The 18881-nt window shown below is 41.8% G+C and overlaps 1 long non-coding RNA gene across 2 annotated transcripts; it reads right to left on the bottom strand.

Moving 5' to 3' along the window:
- Positions 1 to 625: 625 nt before the first annotated feature.
- Positions 626 to 12886, bottom strand: LOC110121952 (uncharacterized). Of its 2 annotated transcripts, XR_011484782.1 has the most exons (4): positions 12569 to 12886; positions 11071 to 11127; positions 6520 to 6629; positions 626 to 6060 (listed from the first exon to the last, which is right to left on the bottom strand). It is a non-coding gene; the product is annotated as an uncharacterized lncRNA (long non-coding RNA). The 2 variants fall into 2 exon arrangements; XR_011484781.1 differs by having other exon boundaries at positions 626 to 6629; positions 12569 to 12884.
- Between the last annotated feature and the right edge of the window lie 5995 nt (positions 12887 to 18881).

Raw genomic sequence — 18881 nt, forward strand, 5'->3', positions numbered from 1 at the left:
ATGATCCCACCTGGGTTTACATGTGTTAAACTCACTTATTGCTCAGGACAACCCTTGAGGTAGGCATCAGTGATATATTCATCATATAAATGATACAGTTGAAGCTCAAGATGATGCCCAAGCTTGCCCTGGTATCTGGACTCTAAAGACCTGCCTGAAGATGAGCTTGATTCCTTGTAAATGCTGCCAGGTAGGACTGTTGAAATGTTGTTGTTCAGTTGCTAAGTTGTATCCAACTTTTTGTGACCCTATAGACTCTAGCACACTAGGTTCCTCTGTTTCCCACTATCTCCCAGAGTTTGCAGTGTTTCAATTCCCTGATTTTTCAAGAGAAATCAGAGATCTTATGTTTTTCTATGAAATTTCCAAATTTTTATACTGCATCAAGGATCAGGTTTCTGCTCGAGGCAACTGATTTTCAACATCTGGGCTAGTGGAGAGAGCCTGGGATTTCCATTCAAAGGACCAAGACTTGGAGGCAAACACTCCAGTTCAAATTGTGTACATGGACTTCTCCTCTCTGAGCCTCAGTTTCCCCACATGTGATGGTCGAGGAGGAAAAAATTTTCCGCTCCCCTTTCACATTCCTCTGATGGGTCTAGTCATTAAATTGACATGAGACAGATTCACAGGAGAAAATCAAATTTTAATTTTGTGTGTACAGGAGTTTATAGAGATGTGAGACTCAAAGAAATGACCAAAGCAGGAAGTTTTTGTATGCTTTACACAAAGAAATAATAAATTTGTGAAGAACTGACAAAGACAAAGAAACTCAGGCTTGGGCATTAATTAGTGAATTACCAAGGCAGAATTTGTTTACACAGCCGTCTTGGCTCCAAAATTCCCTATTTCTGGTGATGAGGATGCCTTGCTACCTCCTGGTACAGGGAGGGCACCTTTCACGCAGGAGATTTATCTTCTGCCTTCTGGGGACAAAGGCGGGGGGGTCAGAGTGTTCTTGCACTGGCTGTTCCTCAAGGAGCTTTAATTCAAACTAATGAATATGCCACTTTGGGGTGACCTGCCTTGAGCTCCAACAGATGTCTCCTCTGAAACGTCTCTGGAAGTTTTGCATGTTAACAGTTGAGCTGGCAGCAGTGGAAAGAAGCCAGGTTAGTAGCTGAGTGGTAGTTTATTCCATATTTCACTGAACCAGTTACTTAGTCCTGAGAATTGGTCAGTTTAGTTAAACTCATTTCAGGAAGTGGTGATGTAAATGGGCTCCCAAAGTTAGGCCTATGCTATTTTGTACAAGAGATGAGGTGTTTAATAAGAGCCACTGCTATGGAAACGAAGAACAATTGTTAATTATTGGAGCAAATTATAAGCCAGTTGTTGAATTCAGAAGGTAGCCAATCAAGAAGATTTCTAGATGTTAGACTTGAGGCATCTTTAGATGGAGTGCGGGCAGGCGGTGGCAATCTGAGATTCTCCTGGCTCACAGCTGGAACACCTCCAGTGATTTTTCTGTGTGACCACACAGCAGCAAGCAATTGCAAACTGTTACACTGACATTTTTTAGACTTGAAAATTTATGAATACATTAAATAATTTCTAGAAACATACATTTCCTCATAGCACATTTTTTTCAAATGTGGCACAAAATATGTTTTTTAATGTTTAATGAACATTTAATAAAACATTTTAATGTTTAAAATGTCTATAGTTTCTATAATAAGGCATCAAAAGTAGATAAACTTAGACTTGTTTAGCAATTAATGTTTCAGTATTTTATCTTATTTGGAAATGATCAAGACATTCAATGCATTCCTATCATTAAATTTAACAAAGCTTCGAAGTTTCAAATTACCAAAAAGATTTTGGAAGACATATACATGCCATAGCACACAATTATTTTAAAAAGTTCAACTATAAACACTTATCCCATTTATCTTTATTTATATATCATTTGCTCCTAGCATTTATGTTTAGACTACTCATGAAAACTTCATGAGACATTAGACAAAGTCATCCATCATTCCAAAATATTTTTCCTGATGACAAATTTTGTAACAGATAACATAAGCTTGTTTGACTTTAGGTAGACCTAGGTAGATGGGCTTCCCAGGTGGTGCTAGTGGTAAAGAACCTACCTGCCAATGCAGGAGACACGAGAAATAGGTTTGATCCCTGGGTCAGAAAGATCCCCTTGGGGGTGTGTGGTAGGCAACCCACTCCAGTATTCTTGCCTGGAGAATCCCATGGACAGAGAAGCCGGGTGGGCTATAGTCCATAGGGCTGCAAATAGTTGGACACGAATGTAATGACTTAGCATGCATGCACAAACCTCAGTTCAGCTCAGTGGCTCAGTCATTTCCAACTCTTTGCAACCCCATGGACTGCAGCACATCAGGCTTCCCTGTCCATCACCAACTCCCAGAGCCTGCTTGAACTCATGTCCATCACATCGGTGATGCCATCCAACCATCTCATCCTCTGCTCTCCTCTTCAAAAGCATCAATTCTTCGGTGCTCAGTTTGCTTTAGAGTCCAGCTCTCACATCCATACACGACTCCTGGAAAAACCATAGCTTTGACTAGACAGACCTTTGTTGGCAAAGTAATGTCTCTGCTTTTTAATATGCTGTCTAGGTTGGCCATAGCTTTTCTCCCAAGGAGCAAGCGTCTTTTAATTTCATGGCTGCAGTCACCATTGCAGTGATTTTGGAGCCCCCAAAAATAAAGTCAGCCACTGTTTCCACTGTTTCCCCATCTATCTGCCATGAGGTGATGGAACCAGATGCCATGATCCTAGTCTTCTGAATGTTGGGTTTTAAGCCAACTTTTCCCACTCTCCTCTTTCACTTTCATCAAGAGTCTCTTTAGTTCTTCTTCACTTCTGCCATAAGGGTGGTGTCATCTGTGTACCTGAGGTTATTTACATTTCTCCCAGCAAGCTTGATTCCAACTTGTGCTTCCTCCAGCCCAGCATTTCTCATGAAGTACTCTGCATAGAAGTTGAATAAGCAGGGTGACAACCTTGACTTTCTCCTTTCCCGATTTGGAACCAGTCTGTTGTTCCATGTACAGTTCTGACTGTTGCTTCTTGACCTGCATACAGATTTCTCAGGAGGCAGGTCAGGTGGTTTGGTATTCCCATCTCTTTCAGAATTTTCCACAGTTTATTGTGATCCACACAGTCAAAGGCTTTGGCAGAGTCAATAAAGCAGAAATAGATGTTTTTCTGGAACTCTCTTGCTTTTTCGATGATCCAACAGATGTTGCCAATTTGATCTCTGGTTCCTCTGCCTTTGCTAAATCCAGCTTGACCATCTGGAAGTTCACGGGTCACATACTGTTGAAGCCTGGCTTGGAGAATTTTGAGCATTACTTTGCTAGCATGTGAGATGAGTGTGCATGTGTTTGAGAATTCTTTGGCATTGCCTTTCTTTGGGATTGGAATGAAAACTGACCTTTTCCAGTCCTGTGGCCACTGCTGAGTTTTCCAGATTTGCTGGCATATTGAGTGCAGCACTTTCACAGCATCATCTTTCAGGATTTGAAATAGCTCAACTGGAATTCCATCACCTCCACTAACTTTGTTTGTAGTGGTGCTTCCTAAGGCCCACTTGGCTTCATATTTCAGAATGTCTGACTCTAGGTGAGTGATCACACCATTGTGGTTATCTGGGTCATGAAGATATTTTTTGTATTGTTCTGTGTATTCCTGCCACCTCTTCTTAATATCTTCTTCTATTAGGTCCATACCATTTCTGTCCTTTATTGTGCCCATCTTTGCATGAAATGTTCCCTTGGTATCTCTAATCTTCTTGAAGAGATCTCTAGTCTTTCCCATTCTATTGTTTTCCTCTATTTCTTTGCATTGATCACTGAGGAAGGCTTTCTTATCTCTCCTTGCTATTCTTTAGAACTCTGCATTCGAATGGGTATATCTTTCCTTTTCTCCTTTGCCTTTAGCTTCTCTTCTTTTCACAGCTATTTGTAAGGCTACCTCAGACAACCATTTTGCCTTTTTGCATTCTTTTTCTATGGGGATGGTCTTGATCACTGCCTCCTGTACAATGTCATGAAACTCCATCCATCATTCTTCAGGCACTCTGTCTATCAGATATAATCCATTGAATCTATTTGTCACTTCCATTGTATAGTTGTAAGGGATTTGCTTTAGGTCATACCTGAATGGTGTGACTACCCTACTTTCTTCAATTTAAGTCTGAATTTGGCAATAAGGAGTTCATGATCTGAGCCATAGTGAACTCCCGGTCTTGTTTTTGCTGATAGTATAGAGCTTCTCCATCTTTAACTGCAAAGAATATAATCAATCTGATTTCAGTGTTGGCCATCTGGAGATGTCCATGTGTAGAGTTTTCTCTTGTGTTGTTGGAAGAGCGTGTTTGCTAAGAACAGTGCATTCTCTTGGCAAAACTCTGTTAGCCTTTGACCTGCTTCATTTTCTACTCCAAGGGCAAATTTGCCTGTTATTCCAGGTATTTCTTGACTTCCTACTTTTGCATTCTAGTCCCCTATAATGAAGCAAACATCTTTTTTGGGTGTTAGTTCTAGAAGGTCTTGTAGGTTTTCACAGAACCATTAGACTTCAGCTTCTTCAGCATTACTGGTCAGGGCATAGATTTGGATTACTGTGATATTTAATGGTTTGCCTTGGAACTGAACAGAGATCATTCTGTCATTTCTGAGATTGCATCCAAGCACTGCATTTTGGACTCTTTTGTTGACTGTGATGGCTACTCCATTTCTCCTAAGTGATTCTTGCCCACAGTAGTAGATATAATGGTCATCTGAGTTAAATTCACCCATTCCAGTCCATTTTTAGTTCGCTGATTCCTAAAATATCGATGTTCACTCTTGCCATCTCCTGTTTAACCACTTCCAATTTGCCTTGATTCATGGACCTAACATTCCAGGTTCCTATGTAATATTGTTCTTTACAGCATCAGACTTTACTTCCATCACCAGTCACATCCATAACTGGGTGTTGTTTTTTCTTTGCTTTTCTCTTCATTCTTTCTGGAGTTATTTTCCAGTAACATATTGGGTACCTACCAACCTGGGGAGTTCATCTTCCAGTGTCATACCTTTTTGCCTTTTTATACTGTTCATGGGGTTCTCAAGGCAAGAATACTGAAGTGGTTTGCCATTCCTTTCTCCAGTGGGCTGTGTTTTGTCAGAACTCTCTGCCATGACCTGTCCATTTTGGGTGGCCCTGCAAGGCATGGCTCATAGTTCATTGAGCTAGATAAGGCTGTGGTCCATGTGATTAGTTTGGTTAGTCTGTGATTGTGGTTTTCATTCTGTCTGCCCTCTGATGGAGAAGGATAAAAGGCTTATGGAAGCTTCCTGATGGGAGAGACTGACTGAGGGGGAAACTGGGTCTTGTTCTGATGGGCAGGGCCATGTTTAGTAAATTTTTAATCCAATTTTATGTTGATGGGCAGGGCTGTGTTCTCTCCCTCTTGATTGACCTGAGGCCAGAATATGGTGGAGGTGATGAAGATAATGGTGACCTCCTTCAAAAGGTCCCACTCACACATTGCTGGACTCAGTGCCCCTGACCCTGCAGCAGGCCACCACCAACCCACGCCTCTGCAGGAGACTCCTGGACACTTCCAGGCATGTCTGGGTCAGTCTCCTGTGGGGTCACTGCTCCTTTCTCCTGGGTCCTGGTGCACACAAGGTTTTGTTTGTGCCTTCCAAGAGTATGTTTCCCCTGTCCTGTGTATGTTCTGGCGGCTCTATGGTGGGGTTAGTGGCGACCTCCTCCAAGAGGGCCTATGCCATACCCAGGTCTGCTGCACCCAGAGCCCCTGCCCCTGTGGCAGGCCAGTGCTGACCCGTACCTCCACAGGAGACACCCAGACACAGTTCTGGCTCAGTCTCTGTGGGTTGGCCCTGCGTTTTGTGCCCTTCCCCAGGTTTGAGCAGCTCAGGTGACCAGGTGCTTGGTGCATGCACTGTCCCAGGTGGGCCATGCATCTTAATCACGGTCCCTGTGGCTTGGTTTCCTGGGTATGCTGGGAGAGCATCATCTCAGGTGTGCCGTGTGTCTCCTCTGGGGAGCTGATCTCAGGCTGTGACCCTCCTGGTGGATGTCAACCATACAGAATCTCAGGAAGACGTGGTAAGCAGCTGGGAGCCTGCTCACAGTTTGGTGGAAGATGCAGCAGCTCCGTGCCTTCCAGCTCTGGCTGTGGTAAGTCTGCCTCTGGGCGGGGAGGAGCTGGTTTGCAGTGGCTAGCTCTCCTTTGGTATTTGCTCAATCCTTTGTTCTAAGAGTGGGCCAGGTGGCTCGTTAGGTTGTTAGGTTAGAGCCTTTGGCAGGAAAGTTCTCTTTTCCGCAGTAGTGGTTAGGTGTGTATTCTGTTGATTTTTTTTTTTCTCCCAGTTATGTTGTCTTCTGAGATTCTAAAACTCCCCACAGACCCACCTGTGAGAGCATTTCCTACTGTGTGGAAACTTCTCCTCCTTCACAACTCCCTCCCCAGAACAGGTCTCTGTCCTTAACTCTTATCTCTCTTTTGTCTTTTATATTTTGTCTTACCTCCTTTCGAAGAGAATGGACTGCCTTTCTGGGTGCCTGGTGTCCTCTGCCAGCATTCAGAAGTTGTTTTATGGAAGTTGCTCAGCATTCAAATGATCTTTTGATGAAACCTAGGTAGAATAAAAGTTCTATATTTAATGCTGATAACTCTAAAGACACGTCTGTATTAATTCAATCAACACACTTACAACACAATTAATTTTTATTTACCAAAGGGTTTTTTTTTTTTCTCAGATCACATGAACTTGAAGGCATTTGGGTTAGTTTCTATATTTCTGAGCATTTAGAAATACTAAATTTATATGAGTGCTTATTTTTAAGGTGGTTAAATAGGGGTCTTTTACAAATTAATTTTGGCAATACCATCTAGGAGTAGAAAATATTATATTTATAACATACAAACCTACAGAGATTTTATAGCTTTTGTTGTAAAACAATTTAAAACTCACTAGTGTATTAATAATGGTTTGTGCTCTAAAAATGTAACCTGTGATATCAGTAAACAAAGGATGTTGCAGCCATCATTGTGTTGTGTGTGTTTTAGTCGCTAAGTCGTGTCCAGCTCTTGTGACCCCATGGACTATGCCTGCCAGGCTCCTCTGTTCATGGGATTCTCCAGGCACGTATACTGGAGTGGGTTGCCATTTCCTTCTCCAGGGGATTTTCCCGACCCAGGAATCGAACCCGGGTCTCCTGCATTGCAGGAGCTATGAGGGAAGTCCAAAGTATTACATTACAGCTGCCTAATAGTGAGCTCTGAGGGAACTCAGGATGGATGTAGGATTTGCCTGCCATCTAGCAGTCAGCCACTACAGCCACCCCCTGCCCCCGCCATATGCCCCCTGAGGGGACTTGGGATGAGACACAGGATACCAGCCCCAGATAGGTGAGGTGTACATCAAAGGAAAGATTTCAATGAGCCCAGGCTTCCCATTCATACAAAAATGTTAAATTCCTTGAGATATCTTGTTGCTGTTGTTCAGTTGCTAAGTTGTGTCCATTGCTTTGTGACCCCATGGACTGTAGCACGCCAGGCTTCCCTGTCCTTCACCAATTCCCAGAGTTTGCTCAAGCTCATATCCACTGAGTTGGTGATGCTATCTGACCATTTCATCCTCTGTCGGTATCTGGTCTTCTTCCTCTGAGATATCTGGTTTTCTTTAGTTAACAGTAATCTTTTGATGTTCCAACTACCTAGTCTTTGTTGGAAAAATTCCTATATATCTTGGCTCTACCCTTGCCTCTTTGGAGCAGTTTCTTGAAGTTGTCTGAGATGCTGTGTCCTGGGCTTAAGTCCTCAGTTTTGTTGGCCAAATAAAACATAACTCTCAACTCCTGGGCTGTGCATTTTTCTTTTTTTCAGTCAACAAGTTGGAATAAATTAAATTTACTTACTCAGATGGCTAAAGGCTTTTACTATTTGTGGAGACAACTTAAGAATTGTATTTGTCTCTGAAGTAATCTTAAGGAGTCTGTGGTCTAGAGTTTGGCAAGAGAGTTTTTTTGCAGTTTGTATTTTAAAAGATTTCTTTCCATTTTACTTTCCTTCCCTTTAGTCTCAGGCAAATGTGGGCTCTGTTTATATTTCAAAGATAAGATAAGGTGTATAACTTCAAGGGACAGAGAAAGAATGCAAGTTTTTTTCCTCTAGGAGTTTTGAGATATATTTGTCTATTATTAGAAGCATAAAATAATTGTTATTAAAAATTTCCTTTTCTTTTCTTAAGTGCAGGACAGTTGTATTTCAATGTCCTGATTTTTCAAATATCTGCAAGTTTCTGAAGGGAAATAAGAAAAGTTCTGAGTGGATTTTGAGTTGTTTTCAGAGTTACACATTTGTTTTTCTAGAGTCAAGTTGTGGATTAAGAATTGTTGATTTTAACTCTTTTTCATTTCCATTCCTTCAAGCTGTCTTCAAAGGATTGGGCAGCCATTTTCATTATAATACTTAGAAGTTTGTTTGCTCACTCCATCACATTATTTTGAACTTTCCCTTTTATATCAGAGAGAAAATTTCCCACTAAGATGGAACTAAAAGGATTTCTAAATTCTGGAACCCTGAAAACATGGATTTTGGGGTGGAATTCTAGCATTATACCTGCAAAGGACATTGCATAAGATGACCTGAAGTTGGCAAAGCCTGAGAGCAAAACAAGGCTTACTCTCTGCCTGGATGCTTCTATTAAACTTTTTCCCCTGGATTTTAATATTTACATGAGTAACCTGTATACTGTAAGCCTGGAGATTAGGCTGGAGTGCTCTTTATAAATCTTGTAGGGAAAGGGAAGTTAAACAACTGGGTGTTTAAGGGATTTTCTAGGGAAGGTGGAGTTTTGGGAGTTAAGGGAATTTGTTGAGGACATGCACCTGGATTTTAAGAAGGTGAGTTAATGTTGGGTGTGGACTTAAATTTTGCTCTAAATTTGATTCCTGTTCTTTCATCTTGTTAGGGAGTCCCTAAAATCCCCAAAGCTGATGCTGTTAAAGTGCTGCACTCAATATGTGAGCAAATTTGGAAAACTCAGCAGTGGCTGGAAAAGGTTAGTTTTCGTTCCAATCCCAAAGAAGGGAAATGCCAAACAATGTTTAAATTACCATACAGTTGCACTCATTTCACATGCTAGCAAGGTTATGCTAAAAAATCCTTCAAGTACGTGAACAGAGAACTTCAAAAGTACAAGCTGGGTTTAGGAAAGGCAGAGGAATCACAGATCAAATTGCCAACATTTGGTAGATCATAGAGAAAGCAAGGGAATTCCAGAAAAACATCCACTTCTGCTTCACTGACTATGCCAAAGCTTTTGACTGTGTGGGTCACAACAAACTGTGAAAAGTTCTTCAAGATATGGGAATACCAGATCACCTAACCTGCCTCCTGAGAAACCTATGTGCAAGTCAAGAAGCAATAGTTAGAAGCAGCCATGGAACAACAGACTGGCTCAAAATTGGGAAAGGAGTATGTCAAGGCTGTATATCGTTACCCTGCTTATTTAATGTCTATGCAGAGTACATCATGTGAAAGACTGGGCTGGATGAATTACAAGATGGAATAAGATTATCAGGAGAAATATCAACAATTTCAGATACACAGATGACAACCACCCTAATGGCAGAAAGTGAGGAACTAAAGAGCCTCCTGATGAAAGAGGAGAGTGAAAAAACTGGCTTAAAACTGAACATTCAAAACACTAAGATCATGACATCTTGTCCCATCACTTCATGGCATATAGAAAGGAAAAAAGTGGAAACAATGATAGATTTTATTCTCTTGGGCCTCAAAATCACTGTGGACAATGACAGCAGCCATGAAACTAAAAGATGCTTGCTCCTTGGAAGGAAAGCTATGACAAACCTAGATAGTGTATTAAAAAGCAGAAACATCAGCTTGCCAACAAAGGTCCACATAGTCAAAGCTATTGTTTTTCCAGATGTAAGAGCTGGACCTTAAAGAAGGCTGAGCGACAGAGAACTGATATTTACAAATTGTGGTATTAGAGAAGACTCTTGAGAGTCCCTTGCAGTTTGACTGCAAGAAGGTCAAACCAGTCAATCCTAAAGGAAATCAACCCTGAATATCCTTTAGAAGGACTGATGCTGAAGCTGAAACTCCAGTACTTGGCTACCTTATGTGAAGAGCTGACTCATTGGAAAAGACCTTGATGCTGGGAAAGATTGAGGGTAGGAGTAGAAGGTGGTGACAGAGGATAGATGGTTGGATGGCTTCACTGACTCAATAGACTTGAGTTCGGACAAACTCTGGGAAATAGTGAAAGACAGGGAAGCCTGGCATGCTATATAGTCCATGGGGTCACAAACGGTCGGACTTGACCAACAACAACAAAGTCTGGCCATTATATATATACTTTTTTTTTTTGTTTGGTCATTATACTTTTTAATTTAGTCTGTCCATAGATACCAAGAAGACAATTGTCTAAAAATTTTTTTAAATTTATATTTTCAATTTAAAGCATCCATTGTCTGGCCACCAACAAGTAGAATCTTATTAGCAACGCAAACCGATAAGCTTTTATAGGTAAACAAGGATGCAAGGGGTATCCCATAAGAAAGTACAACCCTCACTAGCTCCAGAAAGTTCATTTTCAAAGAAAGTCGAAGAAAGCAAAGGCCTTCATTGCACAGGTGGTGAGAATGGTGTCGCGAAAATGTTGTTTTCTGTCTCTCATGGGAGCATGAGACACCTCCAGTTATAAATGTGCTAGTCTGCGACACCAAGAGAGTGTTGCTGGAATGGGATTTTTCCAGCACTAACAAAGTAATGAAAATTGAGATGACAAGGTCTCCTGATGGACTGGGACCCCTCATGACAAGCTCCCCCTGAGAGCTGCACAGCTAGACATTCTGTCTTGAAATCTTAGTCTATTTGGATGGCAGAGACCAGAGAGAATATTCCGCTTGGCCACAAAGCAAGCTCTCAGAAAACGAAACAAGAAGAAAGGAAAAACATCATCCAGTTTTTACATGGGGATTGTTTTAGATAAACAGAAGATTTTGCCTAAACAAACTCCAGTCTGATGAGAACTGTGAGCTTACCAGTCTGTGAGTAGCTTGTAGGGTCTCTGCCTGTGTTTTGTTCTGTGGTTTTTCCTCCTGATGACAAATGACACAACAAAGACAAAGAAAAACAGTAACCATCTCTGGGAAGAAAAATATCAATGGAAATTGAGAGTCTTTGTTCCCAAGTTTTGACCAGAGTTACTATGTCTCACGGAAATAGTTCCACAAATATTTTCTTCTGATAATCAAAATTTTTATAAAGAAAAGGCCTCTTACCACTCTTGCTAGCAACAGATGCCGTAGGCAGAGATCCAGGAGGCTGAGGCAGTAAGAATTCCTACCTTCTGTCTGCACTTATCAGGGGTCCCAGGATCTAAGTTGACTCCGCCAACACTTGGGGAGGAAAAAATTTTTGTCTCTACCCTTCTAGGTTCTTCTGGCTGATCTAGTCATTAAATTGACATGAGACAGATTCACAGGAGAAAATCATATTTTAATTTTGTACATACAGGAGTGTACAGAAATGTGAGACTCAAAGAAAATGGCCAAAGCAGGCAGTTTTATGCCTTTTAGACATAGAAACTATATTTTAATATTTGTGAAGAACTGATTAGACAAGGAAACTTGTGCTTGGGTACTAATTAGTGAATTCTGGAAGCAGAGTTTGTTTACATAGCCTCCTTGGCCCCAAATTCCCTACATCTGGTGATAGGATGTCTCTCTACCGCCTGGCACAAAGAGTACATCCTTCACATGGGAGATTTATTTTCTGCCTTCAGGGTACAAAGAGGGGGGGTCAGAATGTTCTGCTTGCTCTGGTTGTTCCTCAAGGGTCTTTAATTCAAACTAATGCATTTGCTACTTTGGTATATCTTGGGGTGACTTGCCCTGAGCCCCAGCATGACGCTTGCCTCATGGCTGCTCTCAGCAGTGGAGGAGATCATGGTTTGCATGTCACAGGCCCTGGACCCGCATCACGTCACACTGGCATCCTCACTTCCGGGATGCGTGGCCCCTCCCCCAGTCTCCCACCACCCACTTCCGGGCTCAAAGCAGGGCTTTCCTCGCCTGCCAGGGCACTCCGCCAGCTGCACTGAAGTTTCATTTCTGCCCAATTGGACCTGTCTCAGAGGCTCCTCCGTAAAACCCACACGGACTCCGACCAGTCCAGCCCTCGTCTGGCTCTGAAGCGTGCTCCAGACTCTCCCCCAGCCTGAATCTGCCTCCAGGAGTGACCGTCATGACAACAGTCAACGTCATAAAGAAAACAGTGACTTGCGCAGAGCGGCCATTCGTTGGGCCGGTGGTCAGCGCCCCCTGCCTCATGTCCCTTGGTCTTTCCCCTTATACAACCATCACTGTCCCTGTTTCAGAGCTGCGGAGACCCCGATGAGACCCAGGCTCAGAGAGGCTGCTGCTGCGGCAGGTCCCACAGCTGGGAGGTGGCTGAGCACGGCCTGAGGAGGTGGCCTGCTTCCCTCCCTCCCATCTCTGACCTGGGAGCTCCTGGAGGACAGAGTCCAAATCTACTCACCTCTGGTCCGCACCAACACCAGCCAGGCCACCAGGGCCCCCGTGTATGGCCTGGGGAATATGGGAGGCGGCCCCACACTCTGGACTCCGTGGACTGGGTTCGAGAAGCTGGCCTAGATTCAGCTCCCACTTTTCTAGATGACTCTGTGCAGGTCAACTTCCCTCCCTGGGCTTCAATTTCCCCATTTGTAAAACGGAGGCATTGGAATCCAGGACTATTCACTAGTTTTCCAGGTTGAATTCCCAGGTTTCTGCCGCTGGTGCTGGCATACGACACCCAGGCCCTGCCCCTTCCCCTTAGCCTAATCCTCCTGAGCCTCTGACCGAAGGTCAGTCAGCCCTGCCCTCTGCCCCTGGCACATTTCCCCCTATGCGCAGAGACAGCAGGATATGTTGTTTTTCAGTCACTCAGTAGTGTCTGACTCTTTGCAACCCCGTGGACTGCAGCATGCCAAGCTTCCCTGTCCTTCATCATCTCCCAGAGTTGGCTCAAACTCATTCCACTGAGTCGATGGTGCTATCCACCCATCTCATCCTCTGTCGCCCCTTCTCAGCGTCAGTCTTTCAGAGTGTGTACTTCTGGAATTCTCAATCCAGGGCAGGCTAACCCCTATGGATCTGCCTCATGACAGAGGGACGTTAATAAACAGATAAAACCCTGTGATACCTTCCATGGCAAATATGAAATGTTTTATTAAAATCAAGATAGATATGCAGTGGAGTCATAAAAATTTTAAAGATAAGCAGAAATTCAAATTGCCCATGACTCATTGACCTCTGCCCCCACCCCCACCTTTGGCCTCACTCTCCTGAACCTTCTACATGTAAAAGATCTTTGGAAGCATAGGACTATAGGCTCATTCCCATCATTACCTTTCAGCAGCTGTGCATACCTTGGGCAACTTGTGTTGCCTCCCTGGGCCTCAGTTTCTTCATCTGTTAAATGGGCATAGGTGTTTTGGATGAATAGGACCTGGGGCCCAGATTCTCCTGGCAAGTAAACTTAGGAATCATTCCTTCCATAAGTATCTTTTTTCATTATTCAAATACATTAGATTAAAAGAGAAGAATTTATTTCTGGAGGCAAGTGCCTGCAGGTAAAGAGGGAAGTGATGATGGTAGATGGGGGGAGGGAGGGATGGCTGCCTGCATCGTGTTCTTTTCTTTTCCCGGCTGCAGGGGCAGGTTTCCAGTTCCATGGGGAGACGAGTGAAGGCCAGAGCTTGGTTATATTTATGACACGTTGTGTGAACCTCAGCTCCCAAGTAGTGTGACTCAGGGGCCCAGGTAGCATCCAGACAAGAGATGGGGCATTCTCTCCAGGGCAGGCCATCTGCCCAGTACCTCCTAGGCCTTCCAGGGTCACTGCCTGTTGGAGCAGGGAGAGACCCAGAGGCTCGGACTCCTGGAGACATCAGCACTGGTGGCAGAGTTGGGAGGCCTCACTGATGGCCTGCGGGGGTCAGCAGTCCAGGAGGAGGGCAAAGTGGACGCTGAGGATGGGTGGAGCCCTCAACATGTGACCCCCCAACACAGATGCTCAGAGCTAACAGGGGGTTCTGTGGTCCTTGGGTGGGTGAAGGACTGTTGTCTGACGTTAATTTGGCCCCTTTATTTCTTGCTTTGAGACATTCTGATCACAAGAAGAACAGTCTACCCTTCCTGGAGCAGCAGGTTCTAAGGGACATGCAGTGCTGAGAGATGCCAGCAGGTGTTTTCTATGATCGAATCAGTTTGCGTAACTGTATTAGTCAGTTTTTTGCTATGTAGTTAGTCATCTGGAAATTTCAATGGGTTACAATAGCAAACATGTCTTTTCTTGATCACGGCAGGTGAGATGGCTTTTCTTCAGGGTGTGGGTGGGCTCCAGGTCTGTTCTCAAGTCCTTTATGAGCCAGCAGCTCCCCTGGGCATGCTCCTCCAGAGAGAATGAAGAGACCTTAAGAGGGGTGAGTGGGAACCTTCAAAGGCTCTTTTTCAAATATTTTGTCTTAAATATTTAAACAGAATTACAAACAGTAAAATCCACGTTTTGGCAGTGTGCAGGTCTCTGAGTTTTAACACATGCATGGATTAGTATTACTACGGCCAGCACCAGGATACAGCAGTTCCATCACCCCCAAACTCCCTGTGTGCCCCCTTTTGGTCATACTCTTTCCCCACCACTAAGCCTGGCAACCTCTGGTGTGTTCTTCATGCTTAGAGTTTTGCCTTTTCTAGAACGTCATACAAGTGGAAACACAGCATGTAGCCTTTTAAGTCTGGCTTCTTCCACTTGGCATAATTATTTTAATATCTATCCATGTTGTGTGTGTCAGTAGTTTGGTCCTCTTTGCTGCTGAGTAGTGTTTCATTGAATGGATGCACAGGCTTCCCTTGGATTCTGAGGGGCATTGGCTCCAGGGTCCCTGTGAATACTGAAATCTGAGGATACTCAAGTCCCTTATGTAAAATGGCATAGTATTTGTCTAGAACCTATGCACATCCTCGCATACACGTTTTCATCTCTGGATTACTTACAATCTTCCCAAGTGGTGCTAGTGGTAAAGAATCCGCCTGCAAATGCAGGAGACTGTAGGTTCCATCCCTGAGTCTGAAAGTTGCCCTGGTGTAGGCAATGGAAACCCATGCCAGTATTCTTGCCTGGGAAATCCCAGGGACAGAGGAGCCTGGCAGGCTGTAGTCCATGGGGTTTCAGAGAGTTGCGCACGACTGGGCACACACACAAAGATTACTTGTAATATCTAATACAATGTAAATGCTATGTAAAAAGTTGCTGGTATACCATGAATTCAAGTTTTGCTTATTGGAATGTTCTAGGCAAGCATTTTTTCCCCCAAATATTTTTGATCTGCATTGAATCCATGGATGCGGAGCCCAGGGATCTGGAGGGCTGATTCTACTGGAGTTTTTATTCATTCACCTGTTGAAGAACATTTGGGTTGTTTTCAGTTTGGGGCAGCGGTTAATAATGCTGCTCTAAACATTTATACGGGCTTTTCAGGTGGCGCTAGTGATAAAGAACCCATTTGTCAATGCAGGAGACATAAGAGATGCGTGTTCAATCCCTGCATTGGGAAGATCCTCTGGAGAAGGGCATTGCAACCCTTCTTGCAATAGAGAATCTTAAGAATTCTTTGCTGGAGAATCCCATGGACAGAGGGACCTGGCGGGCTACAGTCCATAGAGTTGCAAAGAATCAGACGCGACTGAAGTGACTTAGCATGCAAGCATTTACATGGGCTTCCCTGGTGGCTCAGTGGTCAGGAATCCATCTTCAATGCAGGAGATGTGAGTTCAATCCCTGGGTCAAGAAGATTCCCCTGGAGAAGGAAATGCAATTCACTTCAGTATTCTTGCCTGGGAAATTTCATGGACAGAGGAACCTGGTGGGCTACACGGTCTATGGGGTCTCAAAAGAAAAGGACATGACTTAGTGACTAAACAACAAAACATTTATATACAAGTTTTTGTGTGAAGCTAAGTTTTTATTTCTTTAGTGCAAATATGTAGTAATAGTATGGCTAGGTTGTGTGGCAAGTGCATGTTCAACTTAATGCACTTAGAAACTGCTAAACTGTTTTCCAAAAGACTGCATCATTTTGCATGCTGACCAACTCTGTACTGAGAGCTCAACATCTTTGTTAGCACTTGGTACTGCCAATTTAAAATAAATTAATAGCCATTCTGATAGATGTGTAGTGGTATCTTATTATGGTTTTATTCTACATTTCCCTAATGACTAATGGTGTTGAGCATCTTTTCATGTGCTTATTTTCCATTCACATGCCTTCTTTGGTGAAGCAACTTTTGTCTTCAAATCTTTTGTCTATTTTTTCAATTGGTCGTGCATTTTTATATGGCTGTGTTTTGAGAGTGGTTTATATATTCTGAACGTAAGTTCTTTGCTGGATATGTGATTTGCAAAATTTTTCTCTAATCTATAGCTTGTCTTTTCTTTCTATTACCAGTGTTTTTCACAGAGTAAGTTTTTAATTTTGATGAAGTCCAATTTATCCATTTTTTCTTTGATGGATTGTGCTTTTGATGTCACATCTAAGAGTTCTGCCTAACTCAAGTTCACAAGGATTTTCTCCTATGTTTTCTTATAAAGTTTATAGGTTTACATTTTACATTTAAGCCTATGATCCATTTTGAATTAATTTTTGTGTAAAGTGTGAGATATGTTTTGAGGTTCAGCTTTTTGCACACAGATTCCATCATCATTTGTTAAAAAGATGATCCTTTATCTACTGAATTACCTTTGCACCTTTGTCAAACATCAATTGACCATCTTCTTGTGAGTCTGTTTTTGAGCTGTCTCTTCCACTCCACTTATCTGTATGTTTACGCTCTTACTAATGTCACACTGTCTTCATTACTATAGCTTTATAGTAAGTCTTAACATTGGGGAGGCTGAGTCTTAAGAATTTTGTTCTTATTTTACAAAATTGTTTAGACTAATCCAGTTCTTTATCTTTTCACATAAATTTTGGAATTAGCTTAATATTTCTGTGACAAAATATTTTGTTACAGTTCTGATTTGTGGTTATGTTAAATGTAAATAATAATTTGGGGAGAATTGACATATTAACAATAGTGAGTCTTTCAGTCCATGAATATATGTCTTTCCATTTATTTAGGTCTTTGATTTCTTTAATCATTTTTATTTTTGTAGTTGTTAGCACATTTCATTACATTTATACCTAAGATTTTTTAATTTTTTGAAGCTATTATACATGGTGCTATTTTAAAATCTTTGATTTCTAGCTGTTCTTTGTAGTATTATAGAGATTTTTTATATGTTAACTTTGTTTCTTATGGCCTTGCTAGAACTTCTTAGTTCTAGGAAAGTTTTTTAAATAGATTCCTTGGGATAGTCAATTCACCTGTAAATAAGAAGAGTTATTCGTTTTTTCAACTTTATTGAGATATTACTGACAAACAAAATTTGTGTTGTTAAACTGTTGCTTGAAGTTTTGTATATATGTGTGTGTGTGTGTGTGTGTGTGTGTGTGTGTGTGTATACACACATTGTGAAATCATTTATTCTATTTATCTTTTCCCCCTTATTAGACTGCTAGGACTTTCAGTACAATGATGAATAAGAATAGTGAGAGTGGACATCTTTGTCTTGTTCTGTATCTTAGCAGAAATGCCTTTCATATTTCACTATCAAGTATGATGTTAGCTGTAAATTTTCTGCAGTTGCCCTTTATCAGGTTAGGAAAGTTCCTTTTTATTCCTAGTATGTTGAGAGATTTTTTAAAAAATCATGAGTATGTATTAAATTTTGTCAAATGTCAAAATGTTTTCTGTATCAACTGATATGTGCTCAGTTGCTCAGTCATGTCTGACTCTTTGTGGCCCCATGGACCATAGTTCACACAGCTCCTCCTGTCCAGGGACTTTTTCAGACAAGAATACAGGAGTGAGCTGCCATTTACTACTCCAGAGAATCTTCCTGACCCAGGGATTGAACCCACGTCTCTTGTGTCTTCTGTACTGGCAGGCAGATTCTTTACCACTAACACCACCTGGGAAGCCCCATCCATTGATATGATCATATGTATGTTTATATATGTACATCTGTATGTATATAAATATGCACATACACATATATATTATATAGATATGTATACTATACTATATATAGCTTTCATCTTTTGTTTGTTGATACAGTGGATAATCTTGATCAAGTCTCAAATTTCAATCCTCATCCTTGCAATAAGCAACATTGGCCATAATGTATTATTCTTACTATATATTCTTGGATTTTTTATGCTAATATTTTATTGAGAATTTTTTCATCGATATTCACAAGGAATATTAATCTTTAGTTATTTTTTCCCTACATGGTCTTGGTCTGATTTTGTTATCATGGTAATGCTGACCTCATAAAGTGTGTTAAGAAGTATTCCTTCCTCTTCTACATTCTAGAAGAGATTGTGTAGAGCTGGTATTATTATGTCCCTTAAATGTTGATAGAATTTGACAGTGAAGCCATCTGTGCCTCAAATTTTCTTTCTTGGAAGGTTTCCTAACTACAGATTTAATTTTTGAGTAGACATGGGGCTATTCAGATCATTAGTTTCTTTTTGAGTGAGCTTTAGTAGAAGGTATTAACACCTTTCAAGAAATTGGTCTGTTTCATGTAAGTTGTCAAATTTATGGGTGTAGAGTTGGTCAAAATAGTTGCTTATTCTCATATTAATGTCCGTGAGGCCAATAGTAAAGTCCCTAGTTTCATTTATGATATTGGTAATTTATATAGTCTCACTTTTTTTCTTGATCAGTCTGACAGAGAAAATCAA

The sequence above is a fragment of the Odocoileus virginianus genome, chromosome 30 (assembly GCF_023699985.2).
Source record: "Odocoileus virginianus isolate 20LAN1187 ecotype Illinois chromosome 30, Ovbor_1.2, whole genome shotgun sequence".
NCBI classification, from domain to species: Eukaryota; Metazoa; Chordata; class Mammalia; order Artiodactyla; family Cervidae; genus Odocoileus; species Odocoileus virginianus.